The following is a 16,214-nucleotide window of genomic DNA, read 5'->3' as shown; positions in this document are numbered from 1 at the left end:
AGGGAAAGAAAAAAAAGGTCTTCCTCAAAAGCTCTGGTCTGCTGCCGCTGTGAAGATGAAGAGGAAAGAGGCTTCTAGAACCACTGTATGAATGTCCCACAGCTCTCCAGCAACACTGTGGACCGGACGGCGTAGTGATGGGACCTTCATACCACAGAACCAGGAGTGAGTGTGGGGCCTTATCCGTGCTGCTTCTTTGTGGAGCCGTGGCTCTGCCCCGAGAACAAGATTTTTTCCCAGGCCTGCGACTCTGCTTCTAATATTTGACCCGTGTGGATATTAACAGTATACAAATATTACATTACTATGCTCAGAATAAATTACTATTCTTCAGGGGAAAAAAAGAGTTTGAGAAACAAAGTCTACAAGCAATCATACAGCTTTCCATTTGCCTCCCCCCCTAAATCTAACAAACAGACTTATGTCCAGCTCATTAAAATAAAAACAGTGAAAAAAATTTAACCCCTCATGCCCAGAACTAATGCTTCCATATCAGGTTTGCAAGGAACAGAATAAGACGCTCCTCCATGGTTAGAAAGATTGAGGAGGGAAACACCTCTTTTTTCCCCCTTTACCTCTGAATCTATAAACCTCTGGTACAGGCAAAAAATTTCATCAAGACTTTCTTTTATTTCTAAGAATTTCTAAGAATTCCAAAGGCAGGCAGTCACTTCACTGCAAAGGGACGGTGAGAAAGACCAACCACGAGAGACTCTGAAGTCTAGGGAAGGAGCTGAGGGTCGCTGGAGGGGAGGAGGTGGGGGACGGGGTCACCGGGTGCCGGGCGTGAAGGAGAGCAGGTAATGGATGGAGGGAGCCCTGGGTGTTAGGTAAGACTGAAGAGTCACTGCCCTCTACCTTGGGAACCAATAATACACTAGATGTTAATGAATTAACTAGATTTTATTTTTTTTAATTTTTTAAAAAAATTTACTTATTCATGAAAGGCAGAGACACAGGCAGAGGGAGAAGCAGGCTCCATGCAGGGAGCCTGATGTGGGACTTGATCCTGGGACTCCAGGAACACGCCCTGGGCTGAAGGCAGATGTTCAACCTCTGAGCCATCCAGGAGTCCCAGATTAACTAGATTTTAAAAAAATAAAATAAAAAGAAGGCTTGGGGTAAAGCTCCAGGCACCAAAAAGAGCTAGCTGCTCCCAATTAACTCCTCCAACATGCACATTTGCTCTTGTTCTGCCTATAATGGGCCTTCCTGCATAGTCCATGCTTGCTTCTCTATGAATATATATACTAATAATTTGCTCATATCTATTGGGCACTTGCCTGGCACTATGCTTAATATGGATTATCTCATTAATTCATAAATAAATATTATGTGTGTGTATAAAAAATAAAAATAAATAAAAAAGAAAGAAAGTCTATCTTTGTACCGCTCTGCATGATAACAAAGACAGGAAGCCTCCCTGTAATAGGAGATTTCCAGGATGGCCAACGAAGCCATTTGTTTAGCGTGGAGGCAGAAAAGATTTATGGCTTCAAGCAGAAAAATAAAACCCTGAGAGAGCCGAGAAATAGATGAACACATTTTTTTCTAATGTCTTGTTCCTGACAACCCTGAGAAACAACGACAGCAGAAGTCAGCCTGTGCGGTGTGCACCAAGCTTTATTCAGCACGCAGAGGGTTTCTCCGGAACCCCTGCTCCGTTGGTCCCGGGAACAGTGAATTAGGGAAAATCAGGGTCGGTTCCCTGCGGTCACACCAACGGGTCGGTCACAGAAGCTTTTACTTCGAGCTTTTCAGGCCCCAAGCTCGAATCTGACAGGTACGTTCTGTAAACACAAACCTGGGATTCCTCAAAAGTCAGCTACTTGATGGGATGAGCACTGGGTGTTATGCTTATGTTGGCAAATTGAGCTCCAATAAAAAATAAAAAATAAAAAAAATTGCAAATAGGATTTCTTCTTGAAAGACTCACAGCATTGGAAATAAATAATTATAATTTAAATTAAAAAAAAAAGTCAGCTATGATGCGAGGATGTCAGAGAAAGTAGCTTATTTTCCTAAGGTGAGATTAAACCCCGAGGGAGCAGGCCTGCATTCAGGTCACTAACGGGGGGGGGGGGGGGGGGGGGGGGGGCTCGAAACCTTGGGGGATTTAGAGAGCCACAGAGTTTATGGGAAGGCCCATTCTATGGTAGGACAGATAAAAAAAAAATTACCCAGTGTAGTGGGCTGACTGGGGGCACCAGAAATTGTCCACATCCTTTTTAAAAAAAAAAAGATTTTATTTATTTATTCGTGAGAGACACACAGAGAGAGGCAGAGACACAGGCAGAGGGAGAAGCAGGCTCCCTGCAGGGACCAGAGGCAGGAATCGATCCCAGGACCCCGGGGTCACACCCTGAGCCAAAGGCAGGTGCCCAACCCCTGAGCCCCCCAACCCCGTGCCCCAATATGTATCCTAATCCCCAAGTATCCTGGATCAGAGTAAATTGGGTTCACAGTGGCTCAACTGCTTACAAATCATCATCCTTGGATAGATGTTGACACAGTTCAGCAGTCCTGCCGCTTACTCCACGCGCACACGGATGAACAAGGCCTAAGTACACAGAAGGCAAAGCCGGCTTGGCTTCCTGGGGCCTGGAGGAAGGTGGGGGGATCCGGCCGGCAGCTGGCGGGGGACGAGTCCCCTGCACCTCGCCTCCCCTCTAGGGCCTTCTTCCTTCAGAGCCGCCACTGTGCAGGCATTGCTTGTTGGGGGACGAAGAAGAACCTCACTAGCTTCCCCTCGCGCCCCCTGATGATGACCGGCCTGCTCCCCAGCACCCAGGTTTCAAGGTTTACAACCTAGAAGACCACCTACAAGGCGCACTTGACCGTTGAAGTGCTTCCCCTCGGCAGGGGCCTCTGCGTGCCTGGAGGGGTGACCAAACCTTGCCGTCTAGGGCAGACTGTGACTCGGCCGAGAGCGTTGAGAGTCTCCTGGGTTACCCAGGTGGGGCCACGACCAGGTCGCAGCCCCGTTCGGGAGAGCGGGCCCCAGGACTCTGGACACAGGCACCCGGAGGAGGCGGCCTCGCCCAGTGGTGGCAGCGGAGCAGCCCGGGCCCCGGAGTCCCTGAAGCCCACCCAACGCTGGAAAAGGCCAGGAAGGGCCTCCCCGGAGCCCCCGATGGAGCACCTTGATTTCGGACCTCTGGTCTCCACACCTGCCAGAGGATGGATTTCTGTTGTTTCAGGCCACCAAGCTGGTAATCGTCCCTGCAGCCCCGGGAACTCCTACACCCAACCTTCCCTGACCCCGAAGACCTGCGACCCAGGGAGCAAGTGATGGGTCAACCGACGGGTCTAACTCATCCCTAGCGGATTATTAATTTTATTTCATTTTTCCTAACACAGCAATCCTTCCGTTTTAATGTTTTGATTTTTAACCTCGTACTGAATCCTCCCTTCCAAGAAACGACTTGGCTTCCCGAGCTGCGACGGCTCTCCAGAGAGGCAGCGGGGCTGGGGGAGTATTAAGGGCCACCCCAGGCCAGTTTCACTGGGGGGGCGAGGCGGGCCTGGAGATGGGGAGAAGCGGGCTGTAAGCGGGTCGCGTGGCCGCGTCCTCCAGCCCTCACCCTTCCCCTTGGCAAAGTGGTCTTTTGGTAAGGTGAGTGAATGGTTGGTGACGCTTGTTGCCGAGTCCCGACTTCCGACAGGAGCTGCCTCTCCCTTGCACGATTTGGGATTTGCATGAGAGCGAGAGCCTGGGGACTCCAGGTCTAGACTTTAGAGGCCCAGTCAGCAGCCTTGGGAAGGAGCCGGTCCCTTCCCCGTGGTACCACTGTTACAGTTGGGTCCAGCCTGAGCTTACTGGGGGGGGGGGGGGGGGGGACGGCGGGGCAAGGGCAGGGGTCAGACACGTGGAGAAGAAGGCCAAAGTTGCATTTCTGCTCTCCACCCCCCAGCAGACCCCTTCCTCTCCCTTTCGGGCCACCCCTCACCAAGACCCATTAAAATCCCTTGCTGCGAATCCTGGGCTCTTCACTGGAAACACACAGTCAAGGCACTTAGGATAAAGCAGGGCCTAACGGTGCAGCCGCTGAAACAGAGGACACAGAATTAGATGCTCAACAAAATGCACGGAAGAGACTTTCAGCTGGATCTCAGCGCTCTCCCCCTGCCCTCCGTGGCTTTGGCCCAGGCAGTGAGCGCCTTCTTAATTGCCGCCTTGGCCTGAGTGGCAGGTGGCCAGGTGACAGTCCTGGGGAGAGCCACGGGCTGCTCCGGTCCGATCTCGGCTGCGTAGTTGCAGGTCTTAGAAACCGACTGGACCCTCTCCAGGTGGATGGGGAGGCAAGGAGGACACACAGACGACTAATACAAGGAATTTCTGTCATGAACTCAGGTTCTTGGCCCCCAAATCCATCGTAGTGCCATCCCCTAAAAGACAACATTGTAGTGCTTTCCCTTCGAAGCATTTTTCTGTCCTGTCACTTGTCTGAGTGTTGTTTCCTTTGATGTAATTGCATCCTGCTCTCCTCCCCGACCACCTTAACACGTGTTCCCACTTGGGGATAATTTTTTTTTTTAAAGATTTTATTTATTCGTGACAGACACAGAGAGAGAGGCAGAGACACAAGCAGAGGGAGAAGCAGGCTCCATGCAGGGAGCCCGATGTGGGACTCGATCCCGGGTCTCCAGGATCACGCCCTGGGCCCAAGGCAGGCACCAAACCGCTGAGCCACCCGGGGATCCCGGGGATAAATATTTCAGTGATTTTGCTCTAGTCTGTCAACAGGAGGCACGACCGTTGGAGGAATAAACTGCTTTCAGGGTTCCGCCTGTTCCCCTGATGCGTAAAGCTCCTCCCAAATTCAGTGTGATCGACCACGGTGGACACTCTGGGTTAGTTGCCACAGCAGAACAGACAAGGCGGGGGGGGGGTCTGGGGGGGCCTTTGTAAACACGAGGCTTAACATGGTGGACGGTGGAAGACTTGAGAAAAATAGCAAACGTGCTACCAGAAAACCCTAAGGAAGGTTCTGTTCTTGCCTTCCCCGGGTCCAGCCTGAGTCTGAAGCCAGAGCCTTAAGAACCCATGTAGGGGGAGAGGGTGGGACTCTCCCGACCCCCTACCCCGGGTCCAGGCTCTGTGCCCCCCCCCCCCCCGCCCCGGGGCCTCCCTGAGAGAACCTTTGAGCAATTTCCCCCCAGTTCTGGGCCAAGCAGCAGAAGCGGGGGTGTCGCCGCGATGTCCCCTGTGCCTGGCCAGTGCAGGCATTTGGACCCCAGGCCCAGTGGCAGCAGGGCAGTGGCCTGGTGTCGCAGGGGCCTGTGTGTCTCCTCCCCTTCAGAGACATTCAGAGACAGGAGGATGACCCCGGTGAGCACCAAGCCTTCAGGATATTGGGGACGTGGTGGGGGCAGGGGACGGTCAGGGTCAAGGTCAGGAGGGGAGGAGTAGCTGGAAATAGGCTGTCACCGGCCGAAGACCTTGGAGCCAGAGCGCTGGCCTGGTCCCTTTAGCCCTGAGGGGCCCGGGCGCCCTGGGCAGTGGGGCCTGGGCTGGCCCACCCCAGCCCTGTTCTCCGCAGTGGGGTGGCAGGCTCCGCCTTTGGGGCACCCAGCTCCTGGCTGGATCTGGCCCAAGTGGCAAGTGGAGCGTGGGGGACAGAGCAGAACCGACGGTCACGTGAATTAGTGATGATGGTTGCACAACCTTGCATACGTACTAAAGGCTTCTGAATTTATGCTGACTCATTGAATCTAAATTTTAAAAAATAATAAAGGCCACTGAATTATATGTACTTCTAAGTGGTGAGCTTTATGGCGTATAGATGATACATTTTAATTATTTATATATATGTATCTTAAGATCTAATTTATTCATGAGACAGAGAGAAATGCAGAGACACAGGTAGAGGGAGAAGCAGGCTCCCTGAGGAGAGCCCGATGTGGAACTCGATCCCCAGGATCCCGGGGTCACGCCCTGAGCCAAAGGCAGATGCTCAGCCACCCAGGTGCCCCTTCTTTTTTTTTAATGCAAAAAAAGAAAATGCAATCAAGAAGTGAGTTCTCATGGGCTAGCCGTGGTGCAGAGTGCAGCCTCAAGGGGAGCAGCGTATGCAGCATTCCAACCACTCCCTTGAATTACCTGCACTGTGTGAGCAAGAACATCTCTAAGTGAGGGTTATATTTATAATCATAAGGATAGTAATATTAATACTGTTCTTTATTTTTTTCTTTTTGGCATATAAATATGCTTCTAGGTGATTTATCGTTCTTAAAACTCACTTGGCCATTATTTAAGAACCTGGAGGCGTAGCCCCTTTCAAAACCATATGTCAGAAACCACCATTTAGTATGTGCAGGGTCAAAGATGGCTAGTATGAAATGATACACTTCTGGCTGCCATAAAAAATAGAATAAAGCTCCCCATGTGTCAACTTCCTGGAGGAGCGCTGTAGACCGTCATTCATCAGGAGTTCAGTCTCAACCACCAAAGCCAGATCCTCTTCTTGTCGCCACCCTCTCAGCCGCATGCTCGGGCTACTTCTGGTTTCTCTTCCTGCTGCTGATACCTCTCCATGGTAGCACGTCTGTCCTTCAGGAGGCATTGAGTGGGAGGCACTCTCCTGGATGCTGTGGTAACCCACAAAAGAAGCCATCAGCAGCTCACACCCCAGAGTTACCTGCCTACTGTCGAGGAGATCCTCTGAAGGGGGAGAGGGTTACTCTGCAGAGAATGTGCTAGACCACATCTCACACCCACACAGAAGGCCTCATATGCTTGGGGTGTCTGCTCCTTTTCACTGAGAATTTCAGAAGAAAGTACAGCAGCACATAGGAGCCCCTTCCACCCCTGGGAAAACCAAGTGCAAAATCCCTCCCGAAGGAGAGCAAAGATTAGCCTGCCAAGCCTATGGCTACTTCTGAGCACACGCTCATAAAGTCTATTTTTGCCCGATTGAGAACAAACAGCACCTGGTCGGAAGACTATGTTCTTTAAAGATAAAAATCAGTCAACTCTGCAGCCCTTCACTTCCTAAAAATGAAAAGTAGGCACTAAAACCCCATTTTGAGTACTATTCTGGAGCAATCCGTGGAAGCCCAAGGTTTATCAAGTACACTAATCTTGGGTGATCTTCTGACCCGTGAGCAGTACTGTGGGTACCAGGAATAGTATATGGGAGGACCCACCACATTTGGAGGAAGCTTCCCACCAAAATAAATGAGTAGAAATAGATCTAGTTTACTACATCAGTCCCTCCCCTCGGTCCTCTGATGATGATGAACAGCTTGCTGCAGGAAGGGCAGTGGGAGTCAGCGTAGTCAGTTCAAAAGCATGAATATGGGAGATTCTGAGTGTGGTAACAAAGCAACAGACATAAGGGGCCAGTGAGTCAGTAATGTTTATATTAGAAATTGAATTCTCAGGATGTGTGGGCGGCTCAGTTGGTTAAGTGACTGACTTTTGATTTCAGCTCAGGTCATGATCTCAGGGTTATGGGATTGAGCCTGCATGGAGCCCCACGCTTGGCATGGAGTCGGCTTGACATTCTCTCTCTCCCTCTCTCACTGCTCCCCCCCTTCCTCCCTCTCTCTAATAAATAAATAAATCTTTGAAAAAAAGAAAAGAAAGAAATTGAATTTTTGGTCCAATGGGCCTAACAGGTGCCTCCTGAACTGAAGCCCTGAATCTGATCGCCAGGAAACATCAGCCAAATTCAAACTGGGGACAGTCTACAAACTCACTGGCTTCAACTTCCAAAAAAAAAATCGATGTCACCAAATCCAAAGACAGACTCAGGAACAGTTGTAGGTTAAAGGGAGACTAAAGAAATGTGAAAAACGCCTTGGATTTTCTTTTGATATTTTGAAGTATATATTATTGGGCCAGTTGACAAAATATTTATAAGGTTTGTAGATTAAATAATAATATTTTATCCATGTTAATTTCCTAGTTTTGATAATTGTCCTGTGGTTTTGTGGGAGAACTCCTTCAGTTGAGAAAATATACACTGAAATATTTAAGAATTAAGAGACACCTTGTATGTGTCTTATTCTTAAATGATCCAGAAAAATAATGAGAGAGAAAGAAAAAAGAGGAGGCTTACTTCATGAACAAAATCATGATTCTGCTAGCAGGGAAGATGGGGAAAATGGATGTTGGACCTCACAATAAGCACACAGAGCTTAATGAGGTGGGCTATTGTTGCTGAAAAATAACTTGGGGAAATTCTACCCTAAACTATTAAAACATGCAATTATATGGAAGCAAAAATTTTCCCATGTCCTAGAATCAACCAGAGGCATTAAGCACCCCTCATTCAGAGAGTTGCCATCAGTTGGGGTTATCTTTCCACCTCAGGGCCTATGAGAGGCACCAGTTCAGAGCCAACCATACTTTGCTGCCCCACCCCGCCCCACACCCAGTGACTATAAGAAAAAGTTTAAGACGTAAAGGGGTCTTCGGCTTTTTGACTAATACCGTGTTGATGAAAAGAAGCCATTTACTTCTGTTCTCTAAAACCAAAGATAAGACTCCAAGAGAAGCAGCTACAAAGGTTAAGGAAGACTACAGGAGGGGCAGGATTGTATTTTACTCCCTGGTTGAACATCCACTTACCTAATTGTGGTCTACTCTGCCTCTTTTAGTTGAGCAAGAAGAAGAGAAACTTCAGGATAATGGCAAGATGGAGAGGGCTCTCGCCAGTGGAATAGCTTGTACACCATTTGACAAGACAAAGATGTGTATGTTTCCAACAGGTCAAACAGACTCCAGTGAAAATAACTAGATTTGAGTCACATTTCTGATACCAGATCAAAGATAGTTAACCTGAAGGAGATAATAACTCCAGGATCAAGAGGTATGGGATGGAGCATCTTTGGTATGGACAGGGGCAGTGAGATGGGGGGAAGGAGAAGCTACGACAATTTACAAAACCACGTAGTCTGGAATTTTCCCTATTAAATCAAATCTGATCTTGTGAGGGGCATCAAACCTGTGCTCAATCACATTCATACAAACCACATTTAACCCCATAAGCCCTGAGAACCAAGACAGGTCTAGTTAGTACTAGGAAGACGAAGGAAAAAAAGCTTAGAACAACTTTTGAGGTAGAAGTTTGGAAATGAATATGAATGAGCTTAAATATCAAAATGAGACTGTTCTAAAACTAGATGCCTAATGAATTATAAAAATCGGTGGCTCAGTGGTTGAGTGTCTGCCTTTGGCTCAGATCATGATCCCGGGATCCTGGGATCGAGTCCCGCATTGGGCTTCCCGCAAGGAGCCTGCTTCTCCCTCTGCCTGTGTCTCTGACTCTCTCTCTCTGTTTCTCTCATGAATAAATAAAATCTTAAAAAAAACAGAATTATAAAATTCTACAAAGATATCAATAAAGAGTAAGCTACCCATTGGTAAAGTTTGACAAGGCTGGTTGGACAAAATTATTAGAAAAAAATTTTTTAACATTTTCTGTTTTAATCACATGAGTTTAGACTCTTAAATAAACTGGCTATATATAGAAACTAAAAAAAGATAAAACACTGGTCTTGAGTCATAATCTGTGCAGATGTACCTCACACCCTTCCCTTTCATCAGCCCTGTCCTTGCGGTTAACCAACCAGCAGACTCTTCCAGTTACTATGTTAACAGAAGGACAACCAACTTTCCTAGGAAATTTCAAGGGAATGAAGTCATAAAATCAACATCAAGAGGCCCCTGAAGATGTGTTCCTCAGGGTCTGTTACTGTCAAGTCTCTTACTGTTCAGCATTTGGTCAGTGAGCTGATGCCAAAGCTGACCTTCTGTCCACTGTGAGACATGATCCCTGTGACCCCACTTTCACTTTCCCCACTTTCAGGAAGCCACCATATTATTCCAAGTCTATTCTTGGGGGAAAGAAGAAAAGAAGGAAGGAAAAGAGAAGTTAAATATAGCAATAGTCAGAATATTATTTCATTTGCCTTGGGCCTCCTTTTCTAAATTTGGTGGGGTGGTTGACACAAGTCTTGATATATTTTCTGGTTACAATTCTAGTTACCATTATACTTATTATTTCCAAGGAAGACACCACATAGGACAGAGGATGGAAGGAAGGAGAGGGCCTAGGTTCGAAGGCCAGCAATCCCATCCATTAGCATTACGACCATGGGAAAATTACTTTTTCTGTGTTTCAATGGCCTTATCACAAAAAGGTTGTATATACCCCCACTGAATTGTCGTGAGGCTTCGAAGCATTGTCTTGTGTGAAACCCTGAGCACAGTGTCTGGCACATCATAAATACTTAATAAATTTTGGCTGTTGTTATCATAATAATTATAATTATTATCACCTTAAAAAGTATAGGGGCACAGAGTGGGAGTAGGAAGGAATGGAGGGAATGGAGGAACTGGCCACTATCTAGCCTCTCCACCAGAGGTCCTGGAGTTGATGGAGGGCAAAGACAAGGTCCAGCCTGCCCCACAACCAGGGCGTCAGGGGTGGGTAGACCAGAAGGTGCCTGATGAACTCTCATGCTGCATTTTATTGGCTCCGGAGAACACGGAGACATGCGCTAGGCCAAGAGACTCTGGCTTGGCCTGCAGTTCACACATTGGCTAGGAGGTTGTAGAAACACCTAGAGGACAGGCAGGCAGTGTGGGCAGGCTGGAGACTGCCACCCCTTTCTGGTTATCTGGGTCTGGGCAGCCATCATCGTCTCCAGCTGGAAGGGGATGAGCCTTGGTGTGACAGCTTAGTAACTGTCAGGACTCCTTTCTGGGCACAAAGTTATTTCACCTCACCCATGGGAAATTCTGACACACTGTCAGAAATGAGGGGTTGAAGGGCTCCTGACGGGCTCAGTCAGTAGAGCATACAACTCTCGGTATCAGGGTCATGAGTTCAAGCCTCATGTTGGGCATAGAGCTTACTTATTAAAAAAAAAAAGTAGAAATGAGGGATTAGGGGTAATCAAAAGTTAAGAATAGGAAATTGGAGGTAATTTGAGAAATGTATTTCAGAGAAGTGCTTTCCTTGGACGGCTCTACAAAAGGCACAGACGCTTGTGAGGTTAACTAACACGGTGCTCAACATCTCCAAATCCACTCTCGGGCAAACGTGGGTATGAATCTCTACCGTGCCCCTTGGAAGCTGGATACCTCGGAGCTATCTATCCACCTTAAAATTAGGTTTTCCCCATTGTAATAGAAACTGTGAACGGTACCAAGCAATCTCAAAGGGTTATTTTAAGTCATGAATGAAAGAACTTATAAAATAAATCTGGCATGTTGTTGGAGCTCAGTGTTACCTATTTTCGTAAGTGACCAAGTTTCTTTGTCATATCCCTTTCCTACAAAAGATAAGTGACTGAGGATTTTGCCAAGAAGCCTGGCAAATGCTTTACTCTTTCACAGACTTTTTCAGCTCAGGATAACCTCCAGGTTTCCAGCTAAAGCTTTCATGTAAATATTTTCCAAGTACAATGTCGACAGAATGGCCAAGATAAGGAGTTCACCACCCAGATGCCCGTGATTCCCAATTATATCTCCTGCATAGGCCTCTCCCTGAACTACCGTGGATTTTATTATTCAATTTCCCACTCAATATTTTTACTGGATGTCTGAAAGACGTCTTAAATTATACGTGCTCAAAATCAAACACCTGATCTTCATACAGAAGTCTGCTCTTCCCGCAGCCTTTGCCACTTCAATTAATGACATCTGTAATCTTCCAAGTGCTCATATGAAAAAGCTTGAGACATCCTTGATGCCTCGCCTTTTGATTTCCAATAGATCAGAAATAATGTTCACTCTGCTTTCAAAATACATCCCGAGACAGACCACCTCTCACTAGTCTTCTAATACAACTTAGATCCAAGCTAAAAATATCTCTTACCCGTGTTGCTGCCATTGCTCCTTAGCTGGACTTCTTGCTTCCACCCTTGATTCTTTTGGGAGTTGAACTGTGTCCCCAGAAAAGAGAAATTAAAGTCCTAACATCGGTATCTGTAAATGTGACCTTATTTGGATATAAGGTCTTTGCAAACAAATTCCTTCCTTGCTCCTTCCTAGCTCCTGGTGGCAGCATCCATCCTGACATTGTTGGCTTGAAGCTGAAATGCTCCAATCTCTGCCTCCATCTCCACACAGCCTCCTCCTGTGCATGGCTTTTTGTGTGTTAAATCTCCCTCTCCTTTCTCTTATTAGGATGCCAGTCATTGGGTTTGTGTCCCACCTTAAGTCTGGGCTGATGTCATCTCTAGATCTTTAACTTAATTACATCTGCAGAAACCCTATTTCCACATAAAGTCACATTGGCAGGTACCAGGGTTTAGGACGTGGACCTATCTTTTGGAGGATGACACCAGTCAACCTGCTACAGTCACTGAGAAGTGGAAAGGCCGGAACTCAAGCTCAATTCTGATGGCAGCATTCCAATTCCATATTGCCATCCCTAGTGATCCCAAAGGAATTCACATAAGCCACTCTAGACTTGTAACTGGCTTGAGAACAAGTGTCTCTTCAGTCATCTTCTTTTCCTAAGAGAAAAGTTTTATTTTAACTTTCCCACAATGTATCTGGAGTCAGATGGAATGTAGTCTCTGAATCTTTATGAGAGTTTCTTGGGAAATATGTGGAAGATTAGTCCAATGCTAAGCATCTTTGGCACCGTCTGTCTTCTTACTAGATGTTGGAGATGTTCTGAGACAGAGTCCCAGTGCGCACTACAACAGAGCTTCTAGCAACAGCACGTAGGCAAACATTACATTTGTAAAGATGCTCCTCCAAGAAGAGGGTGATTTAGACCTGTCTGTAATGTTTGAATTTTTTAACAATAAGAATGCATTTGGGTTCTGTGTAGCAAAGGATTATTTCAGCACATCTGGGTTGTCTAAACATGTATATTTCCCCAAAATATTTGGCCCTTATTCAAGTTCTAGGAGATAACCTCTAGGTCATTGGAATATCCTACTTAATAAAATTATCTTTGTTTACCTAGGTTTCTTGGGCTATACCAGACAGTTATGCTAACAATGTGACTTATTGAGGGCCTTGGGCCATATGGTATTCCCTTGATCTCTGGAGGGCCTGGGTTAGGTCAACAACATGCTCAGTCATCCATGCATATGTAATCGAACCCCAATAAAATCTCTGGACTCCAAGGCTCAATGAGCTTTCCTTGTTGGTAATACTTTGTGTGTATTGCCACACATCGCTGCCTGAAGAAGTAAGCACACCCCACTGGGATAGGACAACCGGAAGCTTGTGCTAGGTCCCTCCTAGACTTTACCCCAAACGCCTTTTTTCTGTTGTTGATTTTCATCTGTATCCTTTCATTACAATACACACCAAACACAGGAACCATTGCTTAATAAAACTCCATAATTTTTTAAACAGTGCATGGGTCCTTCGACATTCAGTTCTGGCAAACTCCTGTTGAATTATAAACTCCAACACAGTACAGATTGTGCCTTTCTACATTCATCTTTACTCCCACCTCCCCACAATACTCATATGGAGCTTTGCATGTACTAGGTGTTCAGCAGAACAAATGGGGATGACATTGAAGTCTGAGACCAGATTGAAAAATCTCCTATAATCGGAGCTGACTCATGGGCCGTTGGTGAGCTCTGCTATAAATTTTTCTGAATGGAATTCAATTCACACAATGACGATCACCCAAGGTTGAATGATGGGAGCCCTCATTTGATGGTTTTGAATGATAAACTCACCTAAGATGGCTTTCCTCCTTGAATCCTCCGTTCCCTGCCCCTGTGGCTTGGGAGACAATGCTTAAAGCTTGGGCAAGTCTGGCATGTTTGAACTGATCCCAAGGTGGTAGGGAACACACACTCCCTCTTCCCTTCTCTATCAACCAGGAATCTGTTTGCAATGCACAGTATTTGAGTTTCAGCTCCTACAATTTCTGACACATTTAACACTGCTATGCTATTATGATAAATGGGCGGTCTCCCTGAATTGGGAGGTTTGGTGGGAAGGCAATCCTGAGCCTGAGCAACTTCTTTCAACGGCAGCCTTGAAAAAGATGCCATGACTCCACAAGAAGAGCAGCAAGGTCCTCACAGGTTTATTCTACAATTAAAATTTTAGGGGACTCCCAGGTTGGCCAAAATCTTAGTCTCAGCAGAAATAAAGCTTGTTGAATTGCTGCAAATGTTAAGGTCTACTAAATTGTCTAGAACCAGCATCTCTTCAGAGGTCTCTGTTTTGTTTGCTTTGAGATAGAATAAAATATTCTCAACACATAATGTCAAGGAGCAAGTTCATGGGCAACCTGGCCAGTGTGCACTCAAACAGACAGTGGAAGGACTTAATGTAGGATTGAGGCTTTACTCCACTGCCATCCAGAAATAGCTGAATACTCTGCACTGCTTGCTTTTGTTCAATGCATCTGTTTGTTCATCTGTTTGTTTGTTTTTTGTTGCTTTTGTGTGTGTGTGTGTGTGTGTGTGTGTGTGTACCAAAATCTGCACCAGCAAAGTTTTTTGGGCAAAAATTTAAAACAAGCCAAAATGGGTAGACCAACTGATTTTTTTTACAAGGATGCCAAGGGAATTAAATGGGGGAAAGAAAAGTCTTTCTACCCAATTGTGCTGGGGCAACTGGATGCCCATAAGCAGAAAAATGGAGTTAGACCCTTATTTCACACCATCACTAGCAAAAACTACCTCAAATGATTAAAGGCCTAAATGTAAGCCTTAAAACTATGAAAGCTTTAGAGGGAAACATAGGATTAATCTTTGTGATCTCGGATTAGGCAGTGGTTTGTTAAATATGACACCAAAGTACACATGACAAAATAAAAATAGATTAAAAAACAAGATATAGTCAAAATTAAGACTTTTGTGCATCAAAGGACATCAAGTAAAAGTAAAAAGACAGCCTACAGAACGAGAAAAAAATATTTACAGATCATGTATCTGATAAGGGACTTGTATGTATAATACAAAAAGAACCCATACAACTCAAAAATAAAAAAATACATGAGCCAATTTTAAAATAGGAAAGAGACCCGAATAGGCATTTCTCCAAAGAAGATATCAAATGGCCGGTAAACACATGACATATTTTCAACATCATTAGCTATCAGAGAAATACAAATCAAAGCCATAATAAGACAGCACTTCGCATCCACTAGGATGGCTATATTCAACAAGTCAGATAATAAGTGCTAGTAAGTATACGGAGAAATTGGAGCCCTTGTACCCTGCTGATGGGGTGTAAAGTGGTGCGGCTGCTTTGGAAAATAGCCTGACAATTCCTCAAATGTTTAAATAGAGAGTTACCAATTACCTAACAATTCCATTCCTAGGTATATATCCAAGATACATGAAAACATACATCTTACGGTCAGTTTGGGCTGCTGTAACAAAAATACCATTGATTGGATGACTTAAACAACAGACATGTTTATTTCTCATGGTTCTAGAGGCTGGAAATCTGAGATCAGGATACCAGCATGTTTGGGTTCTAGTGAGAACTTCCTTCCTTGTGTTCAATTGGCACTTTCTTGTTATCTCTCCACTATGTGGAGAAAGAGAGACAGACAGACAGAGCCTGCACTGGAGTTTCTTCTTCTTATAAGGGCACTACTCCCATTCATTAGGGCTCTACCCTCATAACCTAATCACCTCCCAAAGGCCTCACCCCCTAACACCATCACATTGGGAGTTCAGGCCTCAACATATGACTGTAGAGGAACACAAACATTCAGCCCATAACAACGTACATCCACATAACAATTTGGACACAAATATTGATAGCAGCATCATTCATGATGGCCAAAAGGTTAAAAAAAAATTACCCAAATTCATCAATTTATAAATAAATAAAATGTGGTATATCCATACAATGGAATGTTATTTGGCAGTTAAAAAAAATGAAGTACTAATATATGCTATTCTACATAGATGGATTTCAAAAACATGCTGGTGAGAAAGGACCACATTCTGTAAGATACCATTTAATATGAAATGTCCAGAATAGGAAAATCGATAGGAATAGAAAATAGATTAGTGGTTTCCTAGGGCTGGGGACAATAAGGGGATAGTGGGAAGGGTGATGGCTAAAAGATGTATCATTTCTTTGTTAAGGTAATAAAAAATGTACAATTTGGGGAATACGCTAAAAGTTATTAAATGGTGTACTTTAGTTTTTTCAAGATTTTATTTATTTATTCATGAGAGACAGAGTGAGAGGCAGAGACACAGGCAGAGGAAGATGCAGATTTCCTGCGGGGAGCCCAAGGCGGGAC

General features: G+C 45.5%; 1 protein-coding gene across 1 annotated transcript in view; it reads right to left on the bottom strand.

Annotated features, from left to right (window-relative positions):
* The window catches only part of CYSLTR2 (cysteinyl leukotriene receptor 2), a 47,639-nt gene extending 35,343 nt beyond the window's left edge, over window positions 1–12,296 (bottom strand). The window contains exon 1 of the mRNA XM_072783138.1: window positions 11,835–12,296. The gene's annotated coding sequence lies outside the window, so the exon portion shown is untranslated. The remainder of the gene's footprint in view (window positions 1–11,834) is intronic.
* Window positions 12,297–16,214: the final 3,918 nt, after the last annotated feature.

The sequence above is a fragment of the Canis lupus genome, chromosome 17 (genome assembly GCF_048164855.1).
Source record: "Canis lupus baileyi chromosome 17, mCanLup2.hap1, whole genome shotgun sequence".
Taxonomy (NCBI): Eukaryota; Metazoa; Chordata; class Mammalia; order Carnivora; family Canidae; genus Canis; species Canis lupus.
The sequence above is the reverse complement of the archived record's forward strand: the minus strand, read 5'-3'. Positions and strand labels throughout refer to the sequence as shown.